Raw genomic sequence first — 18,556 nt, 5'->3', positions numbered from 1 at the left:
CGCCCATGTTGCCTTTTTTTTCAATATCACCTCTAGGTCTGTGTGTGGTTCCTCTTCCCAAGGGTCTCCTGCTGGCCCATTCTCTTTCCTCTTTCTTTCTTTTCAGAGCTGGCTCCTCAATGCCTTGCTGCTCCACTTTTTTCTTGGACTTCATTTTCTTCTTGGTCAGGACCTTTGGGCTATCACCTATCAGGAGGTACTATGGAACCTCAATCTTGACCAGCTTCCTTCTTTTTTGCTAACTTTCCTAGGGTTGCTCTCCACCAACCTGGAAAGTTTTGAATGGTCCAAGACAGTGTTTCCTTCCTGGTGGAATTTTTTCTTCTTCTTCATCTTCCTGAGGCTCGCTTGTTTCTATTTCTGTGACTGTCTGCTCCTTCCCCTCCTTCCCCTGGAGCAATCATGCAGACCATCCTCACCCTCACAGAACCAAGGATCCTGAACTGAGAAGATTCAGTGTCCTTGGCCTTTTTGCCTTCTTGTACTTTTTGAGCTTCTTGACAACTCTGGTAACCTCCTCACCTCACCTGGTCTGTAATCTGGGGAAGTCTTCTGTAATCTGGGGAGTCACGGGACACAGCCAGGGTTATCAATGACTTCCTCTTTGGCTTCTTCTCCCCACTGAGGACCTCAGAGTGACCAAGGATCTGCGTCTTGGGGTTGGGTGACTTCTCTGCCTATCAGGCACACAACCTGGTTTCAGATTCTTGAGGCTCCTCATTTTTTTTTTATGATCGACATTTTTATTTATATTTATTTATTTATTTATTGAGAGTTTTTTGCTATAGGGTGCGTGCGCTCACCAGACAGAGACAGAGAGATAGAAAGCGAGAAATCACCCCCCAGAGGGGATGGCCACGCCGCAATCCCTTCTCCTCCCTTCTCCTCTTGGGATCTTGGGCATGCGCACACACGCGTCCAGTGTGAGTTTAAGCCACCGAGTCCGGGACTCGAACCTCGGTCGACTATGTGGGAGACCAGCGACATAGCCATTACGCTAACTCCTGGTCCCGAGGCTCCTCATTAAGACATTAAAGGTGCTTCTTCCTCTTTTTCTCCATTAGAGGCATTTCAGATGTCTGGCTTCAGACCATACTCTTAGATAGGGATGTGGTTCTTACAGGAAAATTGTCAGAGAAATAATTATCACTGTGTAAAACTGAGTATTGAGTCTCTGGTTCTTTGACCACCTTCTGCCTTCTTCTTTCTTCCTCTTTTCTTGTTCCTTCCTTCTTCTTCTTCTTCATTTTCATCTTCTTCCTCCTCCTCTTCGTCCTTTTTTTTTCTGGAAGCCCAAGGTCCAGGTCTACTTTGTGGGACTTGGCGATCATTTGATGGGCCAGACTTCATCTAACCAAAACTTCTTGATGTTGCATTTACTTATTTCACTCAACAAATTGGACCAATGTATTGGTCTTTTTTTGTAATTTCTTTTACATTTAACAGTTGTACATTTTGGTTGGGTATATAGATTTTTAAAGCATGCATGTAGTGTGGTATCATCAAATAAAAGATATGACCATTTTCATTTTTATAAAAGAACACCACATTATGGTGGGTACCATTAAGATTTTCTTTGCTAGTTTTCCTTTTGTCTTTTGAGATAAATATATATAAGATTCACTCCATTTTTGTGTCCCTTTTTATATTTTATATGTAATTATCGATTTATATATGTTTACTTTAAAATACAAAATTATTCATAAGGGAGGCAGGATATTCTGAGCTTATTTGCATCATAAGTGGTTTTATATTTTAAAATTGAACCATAGGGGGGCAAGCAGGTGGTGTGGTGGTTGAGGCTCAACACTCCCACATGATCAAATGCGATTCAGGACTTGATTCAAGTTCTGAACCTGGAAGCTTGAAAATCATGTTGCGTGTATGTGCATGTATCCCCAAAACCCCGAATGGAGAATGAAAGAAGAAAAGGGATTGAGGCATGGGCATTCCCCTGGGGGGTAATTTCTCGCTTTTCCTTTCTCTGTCTCCCTGTCTCATTATGGTGAGAATCTGAAAAAAAATTGAACCGTGGATCCTGCTTCCATTATTTTTTGTATATATATTATTTGTATAGTTATGTCTTAAAACAAAATTTTCCCAAAGATATTTTAGGGTATTATGAAGAACCCATTTCGTTCCCACCATAAGCACTTGATGGAGAGACTGGGGCCCAGCATATACATCACTACTGATGAAATAGCTGTACTCAGATGTAATTATGTCAATATTTATTGATGATGGCTACACTGCTAGAAAATACACATAGATTTCACCAAGTGTTAGTCTATGTGTTGTCATGAGTCTTTCCTTAGATATCTTGAAGTAATTTATTCCACATGAGAAAAATTTTTTCTGCCTTAGATTTATTTGTACTAGTAGCAGAGGGGACCACCAGCCCCATGCAGAGAACAGGCCAGGGACCAGAAGTCCTTCTGTACTTATACTGGCAAAGGCTTCTACTCCAGAGCTTTTAAGGGGCCTTGGACACCTTTGGAAGCCTGAGCTGGAGCTTCAACTGAAACTGGAGCTACAGTTTCTTACAGCTAAAGCCTGGGCCTTGGTTTGAGCCTTGGCCTTGTTGGCCTTTGGCTGACAGGGCCTGAGGCATTTGGCGATACAGTGTGAATATACATCCTGAGCTTAGAGTGGGTGATGTAGGCAAATTGACTGAGTTTGCAGCTGCTGCCCTTTGGGATGCCCTTCATAACCTCCTTGAGCTTTACAGGGGCCTTGAGTTTTACAGGGACCTTGATGGCCTCAGCTCATGTATTCAAGGCCTTGGTGTTGTTGGCCTGTATATTCTTCAGATTCCTGTTGTGCTCCTTGGCAAAGCACATCTTCCTCAGGAACTTGGGGTCTACCCCCTTGAGAGATTCCTATCTTTATGATATGGGTTTCTTGATGTCATTTTGGTGCCATTTTTGGGACTGGTTGTGTGTGGCGTGGTTCTTAGACTTGGCCATATCTGTATCCCTATACGGCTCCACTCCCCTGTAAAGCCCCAGAAATTTTTTTTTAACAAATATAATTAAATATTTAAAAATCTAACCAATGGCAGAGGATGGGAGAAGGGGGAGAATCTGAGGGAAAACATTAAGGAAAAAAATAGAGAGGCAAGATTTTTATGGGACACAGAAATGGATTATTATCTGTTGATGATAACATGTATAGTAGCCCCAATTGGACTGGTGAGAAGTGTATTCATGTTGGAAAATTTACTTTATAAGCTAAGTGATGTATAGTGATGGAATGTATAAAAGAAATTAAAATAAAATAAAATAGATTAAATAACAACAAAAAATTCTCTAAATAGATAAAACTATACAGAGATACTTATGTCCAGTGCAAAAGTCTGTTTTATTTTGCCTTATCCTGCTGGCTTCTTTTTTTCTTTATCTTTTACCAAGGGCATGTGGACTTGCTAGAGAGTGACGGAGTTTGTAAGAAAGTATCCCCCATGAGTAATGATAACACTGCAGTCTCTTCTCCGTTTCTCCCTTTACAAAAGAATTTAGGCATGAATGCACATGCACCCAGTGTGTTTTCAAGCCACTGGATCCGGAATTTGAACAGCACAGTTGATAATTTGGGATCCAGTCACCTTAACCACCAGGTCACAGGGTGGGCCTCTATTGATCTTAAAATAAAACCATGGTAATGATGTTCTATTTTAATAAAATACCTACAAATGTTATCAGGTGCCAAATGCATGTCCTGAATATGGAGGATATTTACCTGCCAGGGAAGAACAGACTGGTCTGCATCTTCTTCTAGATCCCATTTCTATTTTCTGCCAAAGCATCTTATGAAGGATTTGGCCACCATATACACAGCATAATAAATTAAAAAGTCAGAGTCAAAAACGGTCATCATATCCAAAAAGGATGGTATAAATTCCAAGGAAGAATTTTGTGGGCAGTCTCCTGTTTTGATACACAGTGATACAGCAAGTGAACAGTTAAAACGTCAATCCAGGGCCAGTGGGTAGAGTAGTATTTAAGGCGCTGCACTCCCATGTGGTTGATGGTGTTTTGATCTTTGACCCCGCAACTTGAAACTATGCTCTCTCTGTGTTAATGTGTGCCCATGATCCTAAGAGGAGAAGGGAGGAAAAGGGATTCCAGTGTGATCATCTCCCCCTGGGGAGGAGGTGATTTCTCTCTTTTTGTCTTTCAGTCTCTTCTCCGGCAAGCACACTTGCCCTACAGCAAAAATCTCTCTTTCAAAAAAAAAATGTCAATCCAGAGCCCAGCCAAGAAAGTCTGCTAAGGGTTGAGTGTCTTCAGAAATTGTTTTAAGCCAGGTGTTTTTCTTTGCTACTTTGAAAATGATAAGCTTCCATCAATAAAGTATAACATTTTATACATGGAAAGTATAACATTTTATATATATTGCATTGTCATTCCAGTGCAATATATAAACACCTGTTGTGTCAGGGAACTTTTCTGTAAAGGCTACACAGATATCCTTTTTTTAATCATTTCTGCTTTTAGGTCTTAAAGGAACAGCTTCCCTTGCATATTGTCAGATACATGGAGTGCCACTTATGTCCAGGCAAAGAGCGGCAATGACCAGATGATTCCATGAGTCAGAGAGCTGTCCTTGGTGGCTATTTTATAAACTTGTGGAAACTGGTCTTTATCACTTAGGATGGGATCAAAGGACCCTACATGATCTAAATAAGAAAAGAAGTAGCCCAATTCTCAACTCTGTGAGATTTTGGGCTGTCTCTCTCTCTCTCTCTTTTTTTTTTTTTTTGGAGAGGTTTTCGCTATAGGGTGCGTGCGCTCGCCAGACAGACAGAGAGAGACAGAAAGACAGAAAGCGAGAAGTCACCCCCCAGGGGGGATGGACACACCGCAATCCTTTCTCCTTCATTCTCCCCTTGGGATCTTGGGCACTTACGCACACGCACCCGGCGTGAGTTTTAAGCCACCAGGTCTGGGACGCAAACTGCGGTCGACTATGTGGGAGTCCAGCAACATAGCCGTTACTCTAACTGCTGGTCCCCATGGGCTGTCTCTCTTAAGCGAGGGGGTGATAATTCTCTGCCTGGTAAGACCACAGAAAGGAAAACTGAGAAAGCAATATAAAGAAGATCAGATGTGGGGATGACCTTATTCTCTCATTTTGAACACTAGAAACCTGTTTCTCTGTCCCCTAGTTTTTGAAAAAAGACATAATAATCCAGATTAATGGTATCATTCCCAAACATGAAAAAATATGAAAGAAGTTGTAAGGTTAGTATATGCTTCATCTTCTACTATGAAAAGTAAAGAAGGCATAAACTTCATGACGATGGTATAATGACAAGGTTCTGGTAATTGTCATCTTAGGCTCACTGTGACTTATGAACTGGAGGATCCCTCCTCTACCAACCAATGTTAAATGTAAAGTCCTAAAAAAAACAACTTTATTGCACATATACATTATAAAATACTACTAAGACATTAAAAAAAATAAGATCCTGTCATCGTACTAAGTGGATGAATACAGAAGATTCAATGCTAAGTGAAACAAACCAGACTTTGAAAGACAGACATTGTATATCCCCACTTAATATATACTGAATGCCTGCACTTTATAACAGAAAATGAAAGATGAGAGGATATGATAGCAGAGACAGAAAGTGTAGATACTAGAGACTGTTTAGGAGGGAGTGAACAGTTAGTTGGCTGTCAGAGGGAGAGACTCAAGAAAAAAATTTAACAGACCCAAGAAGGGAAAATTATTGTGTATGGTAATATGTTAGGCTTGCTTGACACATTTATATTTTGAGAACCTACATCATATGCTGTAAAAACCTACAATGTTCATGGCTGGGAAGATGGAAGCAGTGGAAAAAGATGCCAGGGAATCCCCACAAGTGGTCTACGGTGTTAGGTGTGCATGGTACATGGGAGAAATCTCCCTACAGACAGGTGGTTGGGTTCACTTGCAGTTTCATGCTGGACAAGCCTGGGTTCCTGAGAAGCAAAAAGGGTGGGTGAGTGCACTTTCCCTATTTTTGGGTGAATGCACTTTCCCTTCTTTTGGCCTGCAATTGCCTACCCCTGGACCTGGAGAACAATATGTTGTTCCCAAAATGTGTTCAAAGGAACACAGTCTTAGTGAAAAGTTTCCAGTGGGACTAGGATACCAGGAAATGGGCACATCTATGGTTGAAATTAATGTTAGAAAAGTTGAACAGTCGACTCCACAGTACAGATACAGTTCAGCCCCAGACAGGTGAACTCTGATTCTCCACACTGGCCATGCATCTTGCTACTCAGAGGCCATGCAGACTGGTATGATGCAGATGTTATCCATGGACCCCTGACAGTGCCTGCTGCCTCACAGGTAGGGTACAGAGCCTATGTCTGAAAATGGAAAAAGCTTGAACAAATGACCATGCATTATAGTTAATAAGATGAAAAAATTGTCCCTACTACCAAATGTCTACCCTACTGAACTAGAAAGATCTTCAACAGCTCTTTAAAGTGGGAACTTCCTGAGGAACCAGCAGTTAGCACAATGGCTATGTCGCTGGACTCCCACGTAGTCGACCACTGTTCGCATCCCAGACCTGGTGGCTTAAAACTCATGCCGGGCGTGTGTGCATGCGTGCCCAAGATCCCGAGAGGAGAATGGAGGAGAGGGGATTGCGGCGTGACCATCCCCCCTGGGGAGTGATTTCTCGCTTTCTGTCTCTGTCTCTCTCTGTCTGGCGAGTGCATGCGCCCTATAGCGAAAACCTCTGAAAAAAAAAAAAAAGTGGGAACTTCCTCACTGGTGCATGTGGAGGGGTTGAGGCAAGAAATCCTTTTATTCTGTGTTGGATTTTTTCTCCAAGTAGAAGGTATAAATTTAAGAGAATTATGTTCTTGAAAAATTATGTCTTAAAAACAGGATTGGGGGGGGTACCAGAAAATGGTATGGTGGTTAGGGCACTGGATTCCCACATACCCAACCGTGGTTTGAGCCTGGACCTGGCTTAGAAGACATTCTATTCTGATTGTAAATTTAATAAATGTAAATGCTTTAAACAAAAATAAATAAAAATCTACAATGATTAAATGTAAATAAAAAGATAAAAAGTCTTTATTTACTGACCTTTTGATACAGTGGACTAAATTGATCAGCCTATATTGTGTGTAAAAATACAACCATTTACCTTTTTTTTTTTCTTAACATTTTTGCCATAGAATATGTGCACTTGCTGTAGAGGGAGAAAGAGAGACAGAGAGAGAGAAATCACCCCCAGAGGGCATGGACATACTACAATCCCTTTTCCTCCATTCAGCATTTTGGGCATGCATGCATACACACACACATGATATTATTCTGAAGCTGCCAGGTCCAGACTCAAACCACGGTTGGGTATGTGGGAATCCGGTGCCTTAACCAACATACCATTTTCTGGTACCCCCCCATCCTGTTTTTAAGACATGATTTTTCAAGAACACAATTATCTTAAACTTATACCTTCTACTTGACTAGTAATGTCTCTTAATTTGTGTTAGTTTCCCTGGGAAGAATCTCTGATGTGGAAAGTTATGTGGAGAGTAACTGGAAGTGCTTTCAAGAGATCCACCAGCACTGATAAAGGGAAGAAGGAGCCAGTAAGCCAAAGCATATATAACTGACTTCCTGCCAATTTGGGGAATCTCCAGGACTGAAACGTTCCTTTATTTTTGTCCCAAATAAGAACCAGATGCCAAAGTCTTTATGTATTTACATCTACTTACCGTTGTCCTCTGAATGCTCCCTGGCGATATCAACTCCTAAAACTGAGCAGATCCCTGTGCTGTGTACTTCCTAGGATGCACACAGCTTTGAATTGCCAGCAGTCAGTACTCTCTGCAGGGGCAGTTGGATGTACTGGCCATGGACAGGAGTTTGGGTAGAGCCTCACAGATTCTACTGCCCTTTTTCTCTCTCCTTTTTGTTTGCAGTGTTAATATTCTTGTGACCCAGGGAATTCTCAGTGATCTGTTTCCATTTCTCAAGAAATATGCACATCCAGCTTTCACGTTTTCTTTGCTCAGATGTGAGAGAATTGCATTAGGAAAGATCCAAATATCATTCTTCTGACTTGACCAATTACCTAACGGCATTTATAGAGCTCAAAAAGGGTTCAAATTTGAGCTGAAAATATAGTCCTCTCTCCATAATATCAACAGGTTGGGTCTGTGTCTGGTAGTTGTATTTAGGCAGAGTCTGATTCCTTCTAAAGAGCAATAACAGAGCACTGTGTAAAGTGTTTTGTTACTGGGGAAAACATTGTAGAGATAATAACCCAGGAAGAGGTGGAAGAACAAATGGAGGGCTCCCGTTGATCTCTTCAATGGCAAAAAGAAAGGCCAACAGTACATATCAGTAGTTTCTCCGATGGTACCTAAACAGAGGGGACAGCATTAGAAAATAAGGTCAAGTCATGTGATTCAGGGTAAACACCCAGCCAAACAAGAAACACAAAGTTAGACTTAACTGCCACTCAGAGATTCTCCTGCACTGGTACATGGTGCTTGTGTGAATAAGGTTCAACCGTTTTGCAGAATGAGTCTCTAAAACATAATCATTTCTGTCTTTTTGGGCAGATTTTTCTGTTTTTGTCTATTATATCAAGTATTATGAAGAAAATATTTTAAAAATATTTTTCCATGGAAAATAAACATTTAATCCAGATTATTTTTTAAAAATTAGCTATAAGGTGCATGTGCTCAATGAAGACAAGGAGAGAGAGAGAGAGCAAGAGAGAGAGAGGAGAGATAGAGAAAGTAAGATAGCAAATCTTCCAGAGAGGACGGCCGTGTTGCAAACCCTTCTCCTTCATTCTCCTCTTGGGATTTGGGAATGCATACATACATGCCTAGAATCCAGGACTCTAACCATGCAGTTGGCTTTTGGGGGTTCATCTGCCATGAACTCCACACCATCAGTTGACCCCTTATTCAGATCTTCTAGTTACTTGTCATTGACAATAGACAGTTTTTTACTCAAGTTTTATTTTGAAATTTTTGATATAGGGTGTGCACGTGAGAGGGATGGAAAGAGAGAGAGAGAGAGAGAGAGAGAGAGAGAGAGAGAGAGAGAGAGAGCATTTCCCCCAGGGAGGATGGCTAAGCTGTACTCCCTTCATTCTCTTGGAATTTTGCATACACATGCACATACACCGAGCATGTTTTTCAAGCTTCCATGTCCACATTCAAATTACACAGCCAGCCATGTGGGATACAGGCACCTTAACTATCATGCAACCAGGCAGCCCAAGTTTTTACTCAATTAAAAATATGTTTTTATTTTATATTTGGAAATCTTTCCTTTGTATAAAATATTAGCTAAAAATGTGTTGTGTGAGCTTTAAAATAGCTTACTTTTCTGTTTCTTATTAAATTATGTTGCATTCTATCTAATTATTTCAGTTTAAAAAATTATTCAGGTCTTCTGTTAATTTCTTAAATGTAAAGCTTAATAAAACATTAAAAAAGTCTAATATCAACAAATCATACTACACTAAAAATAATAATCCAATCATCACTCTACTTGCTTGATATTGGTTTTTATGTTTTATTGTGACTTTATACATAATGTGTAATTTTTTTAGCTTTAAAATTTTTTTAAAGAAGTTTTTGCCTTAGGGCATGTGTACTTACCCCCAGAGAGAGAAAGACAGACAGATGTAGTGAGAGGGAAAGTGGGAAATCACCCGCTGGGGGGATGGCTGCGCTGCAATCCCTTCTCTCCATTCTCCTCCCAGGATCTTGGGCATGCATGTACATGCACCAGACACCAATCTGGGAAAAATGGGCTTTATGATACACAATGGAGTAGGCTACGTTCTACAGATTAGAGTATCCTTTCCCCTCAGTTCCCCAAAAGTTCATGCACCAAGTCTTCATCACTACAAGGTTTAATATGTCATAACTAAAAAGACCTCAGTTCTTGACCCAGCATTTATCTCTGGTCATATCTTCTTTCTTCTACCTTTTTTTTGGTTTGCTTTTTGGTAACAATGAAGGAGAAAATTGCTTTTAAAAACGTAACAGGTAGGCCAGCTGGTGGCATGTGTGATGGTTAGGGTGGCTAGATTCTATAAGGCTGACTTTGTGAACCAGACAGCTTGAAATGAGTATATGTGCATGCATGTCCAAAATTTCAACTGGAGAAATGGAGGAAAAGGGATTGTGGTTGTGACCATTCGTTATGGGGGCTCTTTCTCACTTTCCCTCGCTCTCTTTCTCCCTCTCTCTGTCTCTCTGATGGGTGCAGGCACTTTCTAGCAAAAAAAAAAAAAAAAGTAAGTCAAAGTAACAACAATCAAATTAATGAACAATTTTAATTTTTAACACCTTCATATGACTGACCATTAGTTAATCCTATGAAAGATAATTTCTATGGAAAAGAATGGCTAACTATATTTACTCATTAAATACTGTTTAAGTTTTCTAAAACACAACTTGAAGACATCCAGCATGCACTTTTAAGTTCAGTACAATGAATTCAAGACCAAATATACACAAGGCTAGATTACGGATGATCAGAGTCATTATCATCATTGTCAATGTTGTCATCATTATCTTCACATTTTCTTTTCAATATGGCTGATGATTTATCAATAGTATTTTGTGATGACACTATATTAGTGGTAATAAGAATGCTTTTGAACCCAATTAATGGTAGGTTAATCAGAGCATCCTGCACCGCTGATGTTGGTATACATGTATGCTCCTGATCCGCTGATGTTGCAGGAATTGATACTTTCACAGCTGGGAACTGAGACATAGGCATCTGTGCTATAAACCTTTGCCCTGTCAGGGACATTGGAGTCCCTACCTTAGTTGAAACAGACATGGTTTGTGGGGTTGGTGTATCTAATGTGGAAATACTTGGTCTGCTAGTAACTGAACCAACACTTAACCAATCTTCTTGCAACGGTAGATGCTTTTTCTTGTAAATACTTAAGCCAATAGTTTGAAACTGTTATGCAATATCTATCAAGTGGCAATCTAGGATCTGAATTTGTCTTGGTCAATGGCAAAGGGTTTCTTTGCCTTGCAACATCTAATAATCAATCTCTTGGGAGAGGAGAGGGAAAAGATTGATAAGTTTGACACTGGACTGCCAATTACACATACTCTGCATCAATAGTAGCTTTCTTAGCATGACTAGAATAAATTTTTGTATCATGTAGAATTGTGGCCACATATCACAACACAAACTCGAACATCTGATTTGTAACTCTTAGCTCATATTCTGTAATCCTCATGTCCTTTGGAATTTGTGCCATCATCTTTGCGTTTTTCAGCATGTTCTTGGGAGAAGTCATCTTGCCAGATTTTATGATATCCAGTGATCAGATCAGACTTCAGGCCATTTGAAAAAAAATACATACCTTAAATCAAACCCAAATAATTACTCTAGTAGCAACTGTCAAGAACTTAAAAAAAATAAAAATACGTAAAACTTAAAGAATATGTTTGAAACTTAAACCATATGTTAAGTCTTTTTAACTTTAATGAGCATAAATTTCCCTTCACTTGAATTTCTTGGATTCCTACCCTGTATAAATCATTATAGAATATAAAACTATGAAGACACAAGTAAGAGAGTGATAAAAGATTAGGGAAAACAGGATTAAGTAAAAACATGCACTGCTTTAGGTTATGTGCAGTTGCATGAAAGCATGCAATTACCGAATTAACCTAAAAGACACCATAAACTAGTCACATCATACTGCCCAAGTTAAAAATAATCTGTTCTTCTGATGAGATCAATATACTTGCTGCTTTCGTATATACAAGGGGATTTCAAAAGTTCATGGAAAAACAGAATTAAAAGATAAAAAACATAAATTTTCTTTCTTCACACAAGCTCCATCAAGCTCAAGACACTTTTGTAAGGGATGATAGTATTTACTGAGTCCAACGCTAAACAACTGGGGTCTTGAGAATTAAAGGATGCCAGGAGTCTGTTTTACACTATAAACTGAAGGAAAATGGTACATTGTAAAGGTTTATTAAGTTTAGGAAACAAAAGAAGTAAAAAGGAACCAAATCAGAAGTCTAAGGCACATGTCTAATAATTTCCTATTTAAACTCTACAAAGTGACCCTTGTTTGATGAGTGAAATGAATAGAAGCATGGCTGTGATGAAGGACTCTATTGAAAAACTTTCCCAAGCACTCCTCTGATGAAGCTTCAGCTAACTTTCTCAAAACAGTCTCATAATTAGTGGGCATTTTCATTCTTTGGCTCTCCAGAAAGTCAAAATGCCTCGAACATCCCAACAAACGGTTGCTATAATCTTTGCTCTTGATTGCTTTCGCTTTGACTGGATCACTTCCACTTCTTATTTTGCTTCATCTTTGGGAGTGTACAAGTAAAGGCATGTGTCATCTCCTGTTACAATCCTTCCTTAAGAAATGCTTCAGGATCTCGATTCCAGTTATTTACAACTTCCACTCAAAGCTTTGCTTTTGTCTTTAGCTGGCCCAGGTGAAATAATTTTGGCACCCCATTGAGCAGAAAATTGGCTCAGCTTTCTGAATTATGTAAGTTAAACTGGTTGAGCTGTCTGTGGTGTTGCCTTTTGTTTCTGTTGTTAATCTTGGATCTCTTCAATTAGGGTATAAAAAAGGTCGATTTTTTTTCTCTCGCAAATTGATATGAATAGTTTTTGAGTGAGGGGCCTCATCTTTTCATATCATCTTGTCTTTAAAAAAAAATTTTTTTTTTCATCTATTTATTTGTTGTGATTTTTAGGCCACCAGGTCCAGGACTTGAACCATGGTTGGTCATGTGGATGTCCAGTGTCTCAACCACCATGCCATCTGCTGGCCCCTGTTTTGTCCTTCTTAAAGCAAGTTATTCATTTGTAGGTTTTTGAGGAAACTTCACATTGTTCTCCACAGTGGCTGCACTAATTTACATCCCCACCAACAGTGTAGGTGAGTTCCCTTTTTACCACAGCCTCACCAGTATTTATCATTCTTTATTTTTTCAATCTTAGTCATTCTGACTGGGGTTAGGTGGGCATTTGATAGAAAGTGGATAAATATAAAATATTTAATGCTGAGTGAAGCAAGCCAATCTATGAAAGAGAAGCATTGTTTGTACCCACTTAATATATACCAAATGTTTGCACTCTATGACATAAACTGAAAGACTGAAAGGTATAAAAACATGAAGAACAACTGTGGTTACTAGAGTCAATGTGGGAGGAGGGTGGGCAGTGGGGTGGGGTCTGGAAAAGAGGGAATCAAGGGGAAAAGGAAAACATTTAATAGACATAAAAGTGGAAAATTATGTGTTAATAATGATATGTATGCTAATATCTTTGACTGGACTAACATGCAATGTGTTCATACTGGGAAGATCTATTTTGTATGATGTAAAGATGTACAATAATTAAATCTGAAAAAAAAAACAAAAAAACAACAAAAAAAAACAAAAAAACAACCCAAACAAGGTATTTGTAGATTGCTCATTTCCTTGGGGCATTGTCCTCCTAAACTCTTTGTAAAGCATCAATGATTTCACCATTTTCCACCCAAGGCTCACCATAAATTGGATGTTTGCTCTTGCTTCAATTTTAGCAGAATTCATGTTACTCTGACAGGGGCTCTTTTAAACCGATGTCTTATCCTTTTTAGTGCATCAAACTAGATCCTTCTGTGCTAAATCACCACATTAATGCATTTCAGTCCTGATCTTGATGCTAGTTCTCTGCCCGGTGTGGTTTATCCAACTTTGGTGAGCAAGGTGTTTGGAAGCAACATAGTCTTCATGGTGATTGCTCCCAATTCCTCCTCTTTAGTATTATTTATGGAAAGTATTTATGATAAAATTTTTGTTTGCTTATCTGTATTTCTAATTTTTACTATATATTTTGCATGTTTATGATATATAAGAAAATCTGTTGGTAGATATAAAATTTGGGGAGTGGCTAAATCAAATCATTTAACATATGCATTACCTAACAACTGTTTTTGTGATGACAATATTTACTCTCTCACCATTTTCCAAGTATACAATATACTGTTATTAATTGTATTGTGTACAGTGATCCCTTGAAATCTTTCCTCTTGTCTAACTAAAATTTTGTGCTTTTTAATCAACCTTTTCTAAGCCTGCCCACCCTGTTTCTGGTCACTGTCATTCTATTCTCTGTTTCTATGCATTTTATTTTTTTTCTCAAGATTTTTGCCAAATGATATGTATACTTGCTGGAGATAGAGAGACACAAAGAGGGAAAGTGAGAAGTCATCTCCCAGAGGGGATGGCAACATTGCAATGCCTTCTTCTCTATTTTCTTCTTGGGATTCTGGGCACACATGCACACATACCCAACATGATTTGCAGGTAAGTGGGATGAGGACTCAAATCGCATAGTCAGCCATGTGGGATTCAGCACCTTTATCACCATACCACCTGCTGGTTCTATGGATTTGATTTTTTAAAAAAGAATTATTTATTTTATTTATTTATCATTATTATTATTTCACATGAGTTTTGTGAGAAAGAAAGAGAGAGAGCGAGCCAGAGAAAGTCACCAGGTCCAGGATTTGAACCACAGTTAGCCATGTGGGAATTCCAGCGCCTTAACCACCATGCCACTTGCTGGCCCAGATTTGATATTTTTAACACTCCACTTGTAAGAGAGAGATTATGGTATTTATTAATTAACATAAGGACCTTTAGGTTCAACCTATTGTTAAATAATAATGGAATTTTAAAAATTGCCACAAAGTGTATATGCTCATGAGAGAGAGAGAGAGATGAGGGAGACAGAGAGACAATGTACCCTCCCTAATCAGGTGTAGTCACACTACAATCCTTTCTTCATCTTTTCATCTTGTCAGGATTTGGGGCATGAGCATGCACCTGCCCTGAATGTTGGCCTCAACACAAGCCAAATTTCTTTAACACTCACATAAAGTTTAGAACCTGGCCCTCTTACTAAGGACACAGCCAGGTAGAATATCTCCCTTCTTTTTGTCTTTCCTGAGGACTCTCTCTAATTTTCATGGAAGAAAGCTAGCTATTAATGATACAAAGGATGCTGAAATTTTTTTATGTCAATAAAGTAAAAGACGGCTCTTTCCACCATTTTGGAGTCTCCGGAGGCCTGCTGGGAACAGGACTTCTAAAAGGCAACTATGTCTGGAAGGCTGTGGTCCAAGGCCATTTTTGCTGGCTGTAAGTGGGGTCTTAGGAACCAAAGGGAGCACACAGCTCTTCTTAAAATTGAAGGTGTTTATGCACGAGATGAAATGAAATTCTATTTAGGCAACAGGGGTGCTTATGTGTACAAAGCGAAAAACAACACAGTGACTCCTGGTGGCAAACCAGATAAAACCAGAGTAATCCAGGGAAAGGTTACCCATGTGCATGGAAACAGTGGCATGGGTCAAGCCAAATTCTGAAGCAATCTTCTTGATAAGGCCATTGGACACAGAATCTGTGTGATGTTGTACCTCTCAAAGATCTAAAATAATGTACATATACCACATCTTCTCATTTATTTATCCATTTTTGGATACTTAGTTTTACTTGATATCTTGGCTATTATAACTAGGGCTGGAATAAACATGGGAGTACAAATACTTGTTCAACAGATATTCTTCCTTTGGATATATGTCTCCTAGTGAAGTTGTAGGTTCATATAATTTTCTAGTTTTACTAGTTTGAGGAACCTCCATGATGTTTTCTACAATGGTTGTGCAGATTTACATTTCCACAGTATGTAAGAATTTCATTCCTTACATTCTCACTAAAACTTGTCATCTTACATGTTTTTGATAATAGCCATTTTAACCAGGTTAAGGTTATTGTGGCTTTGATTTGAATGTTACTCTAACTAGTGATGTGAAACATTCCCACCCCCCATATGTTGGGTTATCAGAAAAGTCATGATATATTTTTCTATGCAAGAATGCATCATGACTTTTCTGACAACAAAGTACTTGCTATTTGTGTGGTTACTTTGGAGAAATATCTACTAATGTTCTTTGTCCATATTTAATCAGGTTGTTTCATTGTTGTTGAATTATTTGAGTTTTTGATATTCTGGATATTAATCCATTATTGGAGGAATAAATTGCAAATATTCTAACCTGATAAAAACATCCAACTTCCAATACTGTTATCACTCAGCACAATCAATCCTCATATATTTTAACAGATTTAACAATTACACTATTAAGTTACACACATTAAAACAAATATTCATCTGGGACCAGCAGTTAGTGTAATGGCTATATCACTGAACTCCCATGTAGTCGACCGCCATTCAAGTTCCAGACCCAGTGCCTTAAACTCACGCTGGGCGCGTGTATGTGCACGCCCAAGATCCCAAGAGGAGAATGGAGGAGAAGGGATTGTGGTGTGGCCATCTCCCCTGGGCGGTGATTTCTCACTTTCTGTCTCTCTGTCTCTCTCGGTCTTTCTGGCAAGTGCACACACCCTATAGCAAAAACCTCTCAAAAAAAATTCTTCATTTCTTGCATCTCATTAAGAGTTCTATTATGATCAATATTCTAAATTCCATTTTCAACAAGTATGTGATTTCTTGTATTTTTTCCAGCTAGAGGAGTTACTGTGTCCTTTTGGAGAAGAGATATTCTCTTGTTTGTTTTTGTTATTCATTTTTTTTTTTTTGTATCCTTCTTTGAGCTTCAGGCATCTATTAAAGTACTCACTTTATCCTGATTTATAGAGTGGATTGAATAGTGGCAGTATTGAAATAAAATTTTTTTTTAGCTTTTCTAAGGTTTACTTTTCCTATGACTATGATCTTTAGTAGTAGTTAAATAATTTCAAAATTGATTCTGATTTTTGTAGAAGAATCTATTTTCAGAAATCATAATAGATGGGCAGGGGTTGTCTTTGGAGTAGTGGGGAAAGGGCTATGTGTTGCCCTCTGAGACTAGAGTTTGAGTGGGGCTAAGAAGGAGCCTTCTGCAAGGCTAATATTTGGACAGGGGCCAGTGAACCTGGGTAGAACATGTCTGTGCCGTTCACAGAAAATAGGGACTGGGCAGGGACTTTCATCTTGTATAGAGGGAGTGGGGTTTGGACAGGGTTGTCATGGGGCTCTGGGGGAGGAAAAAAGAACTATGGGGAAAATAGGGCCCAAGTGGGACCAAACACCGTCCATGATCCTGTGAGGTTCAGAGATGGGAAGGGCCAAGCAGGGCCTGAGCATGTCCAGACAGACCACCCTGTGAAAACCTAAGGTGAGCATGTCAGTGTGGGCCAAACACAGTGTGGGCAAGGAAGTACCAAAAGCTGAGAGGTTAGCAGGGTAGAATGGAGCCCAAGTATGTCCTAGCCAGGCTTAGGTTAAGCACCCCTTGAGACCTGGAGACCAGCAGAGCTGAACGGGGTCTAGGTAGGAAGACCTGCTATGCCAGGATGTGGGCAGGGATGAGTAGAAGGAGGGTAGAATATGAAGCCCTAAGTGGAGCAGGATCCAGCAAGGTGCCCTGTAAGGCTTAGAGGCCAGTGGGGTCAAGAAAGACAGAAGGGTCCAGGGAGATGGCCACAAAGCTGGAGGTGAAAGAAGTCTGGTGGGTTCAAGCAGAGCCTGGGTAGCTGGCCTGTAAATTCTTGGGTGTTGGGGTTGTGGCACAGGGTAGCCCACAAAACCTAGAAGGAACTTTGATGAGTAAGTCAGGAGGGGCTAGAGGCAAACTAAAATTGATGAGGTCAATTTGAGCCTGACTGTCTGATCAGTGAAGCCTTGGGGGAAGGGGTTCTGCAAAAGCTGGATGTGACCCTAGCAAGGCAGCCCCTTGAGGAGCAAGAGGCAGCTGAGTCTGACAGGCTCCAGTGAGGTCAGTGCCTGGAATTGGACAAGGGCTGATCAGACCAAAGCAGACTCATACTAAGAGTTGGGTGACTGGATCATGCACTTCAGGATTAAGGGTGGCCTGGGACAGTACCTAGTCTTCTTTCCTCTATTTGGGAAGGCAATCCCGGATACCCACCTCTTACGTGTCCCTCTTCTTTGTGTTTTTCATTCTTAACAATTCAGGGAGCTACTAAAGAGCTGCACTGCAAGTGGCCTCAGAGGGGGCCAGTAGCTACTCCCCCAGACTTGAGTCTGGGAGGACTTGGGAGGGAAATGTAGGCCTGCCAGGCACTCAGGAAGAAACACACAGACTCCTCAGTCTCTGTTAGGGTTGGTGCTCTCACATCACGCTCTAGGGTTAGGAAAGCACAGAGTTCTTGTTCTCCATTGTGAAAAGCGATGGGTAGGCTTCGGTCACTGAGAATGTTCACACTGTTTTTCCCAGGCACAGGCTTTCTCTCCTCTGTATTGTGCCTTCCACTCCCACAGGAAATGTGAGATTGTCTTGTCCTAACCGGCTGGTTGGCTTTCAGAATGGTGCCAAGCTCTTGGGGTGGGAGTGGTAAGGAAAGTGCAATGTTTTTTGCAGAAGTGCTTTGACTTCTATACAGTAAGTATTAGCCCCTTGACAGTTTTCTTGTTCTCCATCTCTATGGTGTTCACGTGCATTCAAATGAAGAAAAATAAAGTAACCACTCAAGTTCTGTTTCTATGTTAT

At 39.9% G+C, this 18,556-nt stretch overlaps 2 pseudogenes; both read right to left on the bottom strand.

The window, feature by feature from the left end:
* LOC102496387 (lysine-rich nucleolar protein 1-like) overlaps positions 1 to 1,331 on the bottom strand; it is a 2,914-nt pseudogene extending 1,583 nt beyond the window's left edge.
* Positions 1,332 to 10,512: 9,181 nt separating this feature from the next.
* LOC102495975 (transcription initiation factor TFIID subunit 9-like) lies at positions 10,513 to 11,338 on the bottom strand (annotated as a pseudogene).
* Positions 11,339 to 18,556: the final 7,218 nt, after the last annotated feature.

The sequence above is a fragment of the Tupaia chinensis genome, unplaced genomic scaffold (assembly GCF_000334495.1).
Source record: "Tupaia chinensis unplaced genomic scaffold, TupChi_1.0 Scaffold000252_1, whole genome shotgun sequence".
Classification (NCBI taxonomy): domain Eukaryota; kingdom Metazoa; phylum Chordata; class Mammalia; order Scandentia; family Tupaiidae; genus Tupaia; species Tupaia belangeri.
Note: the sequence above shows the minus strand (reverse complement) of the source record. Positions and strands in the feature narration are given on the sequence as shown.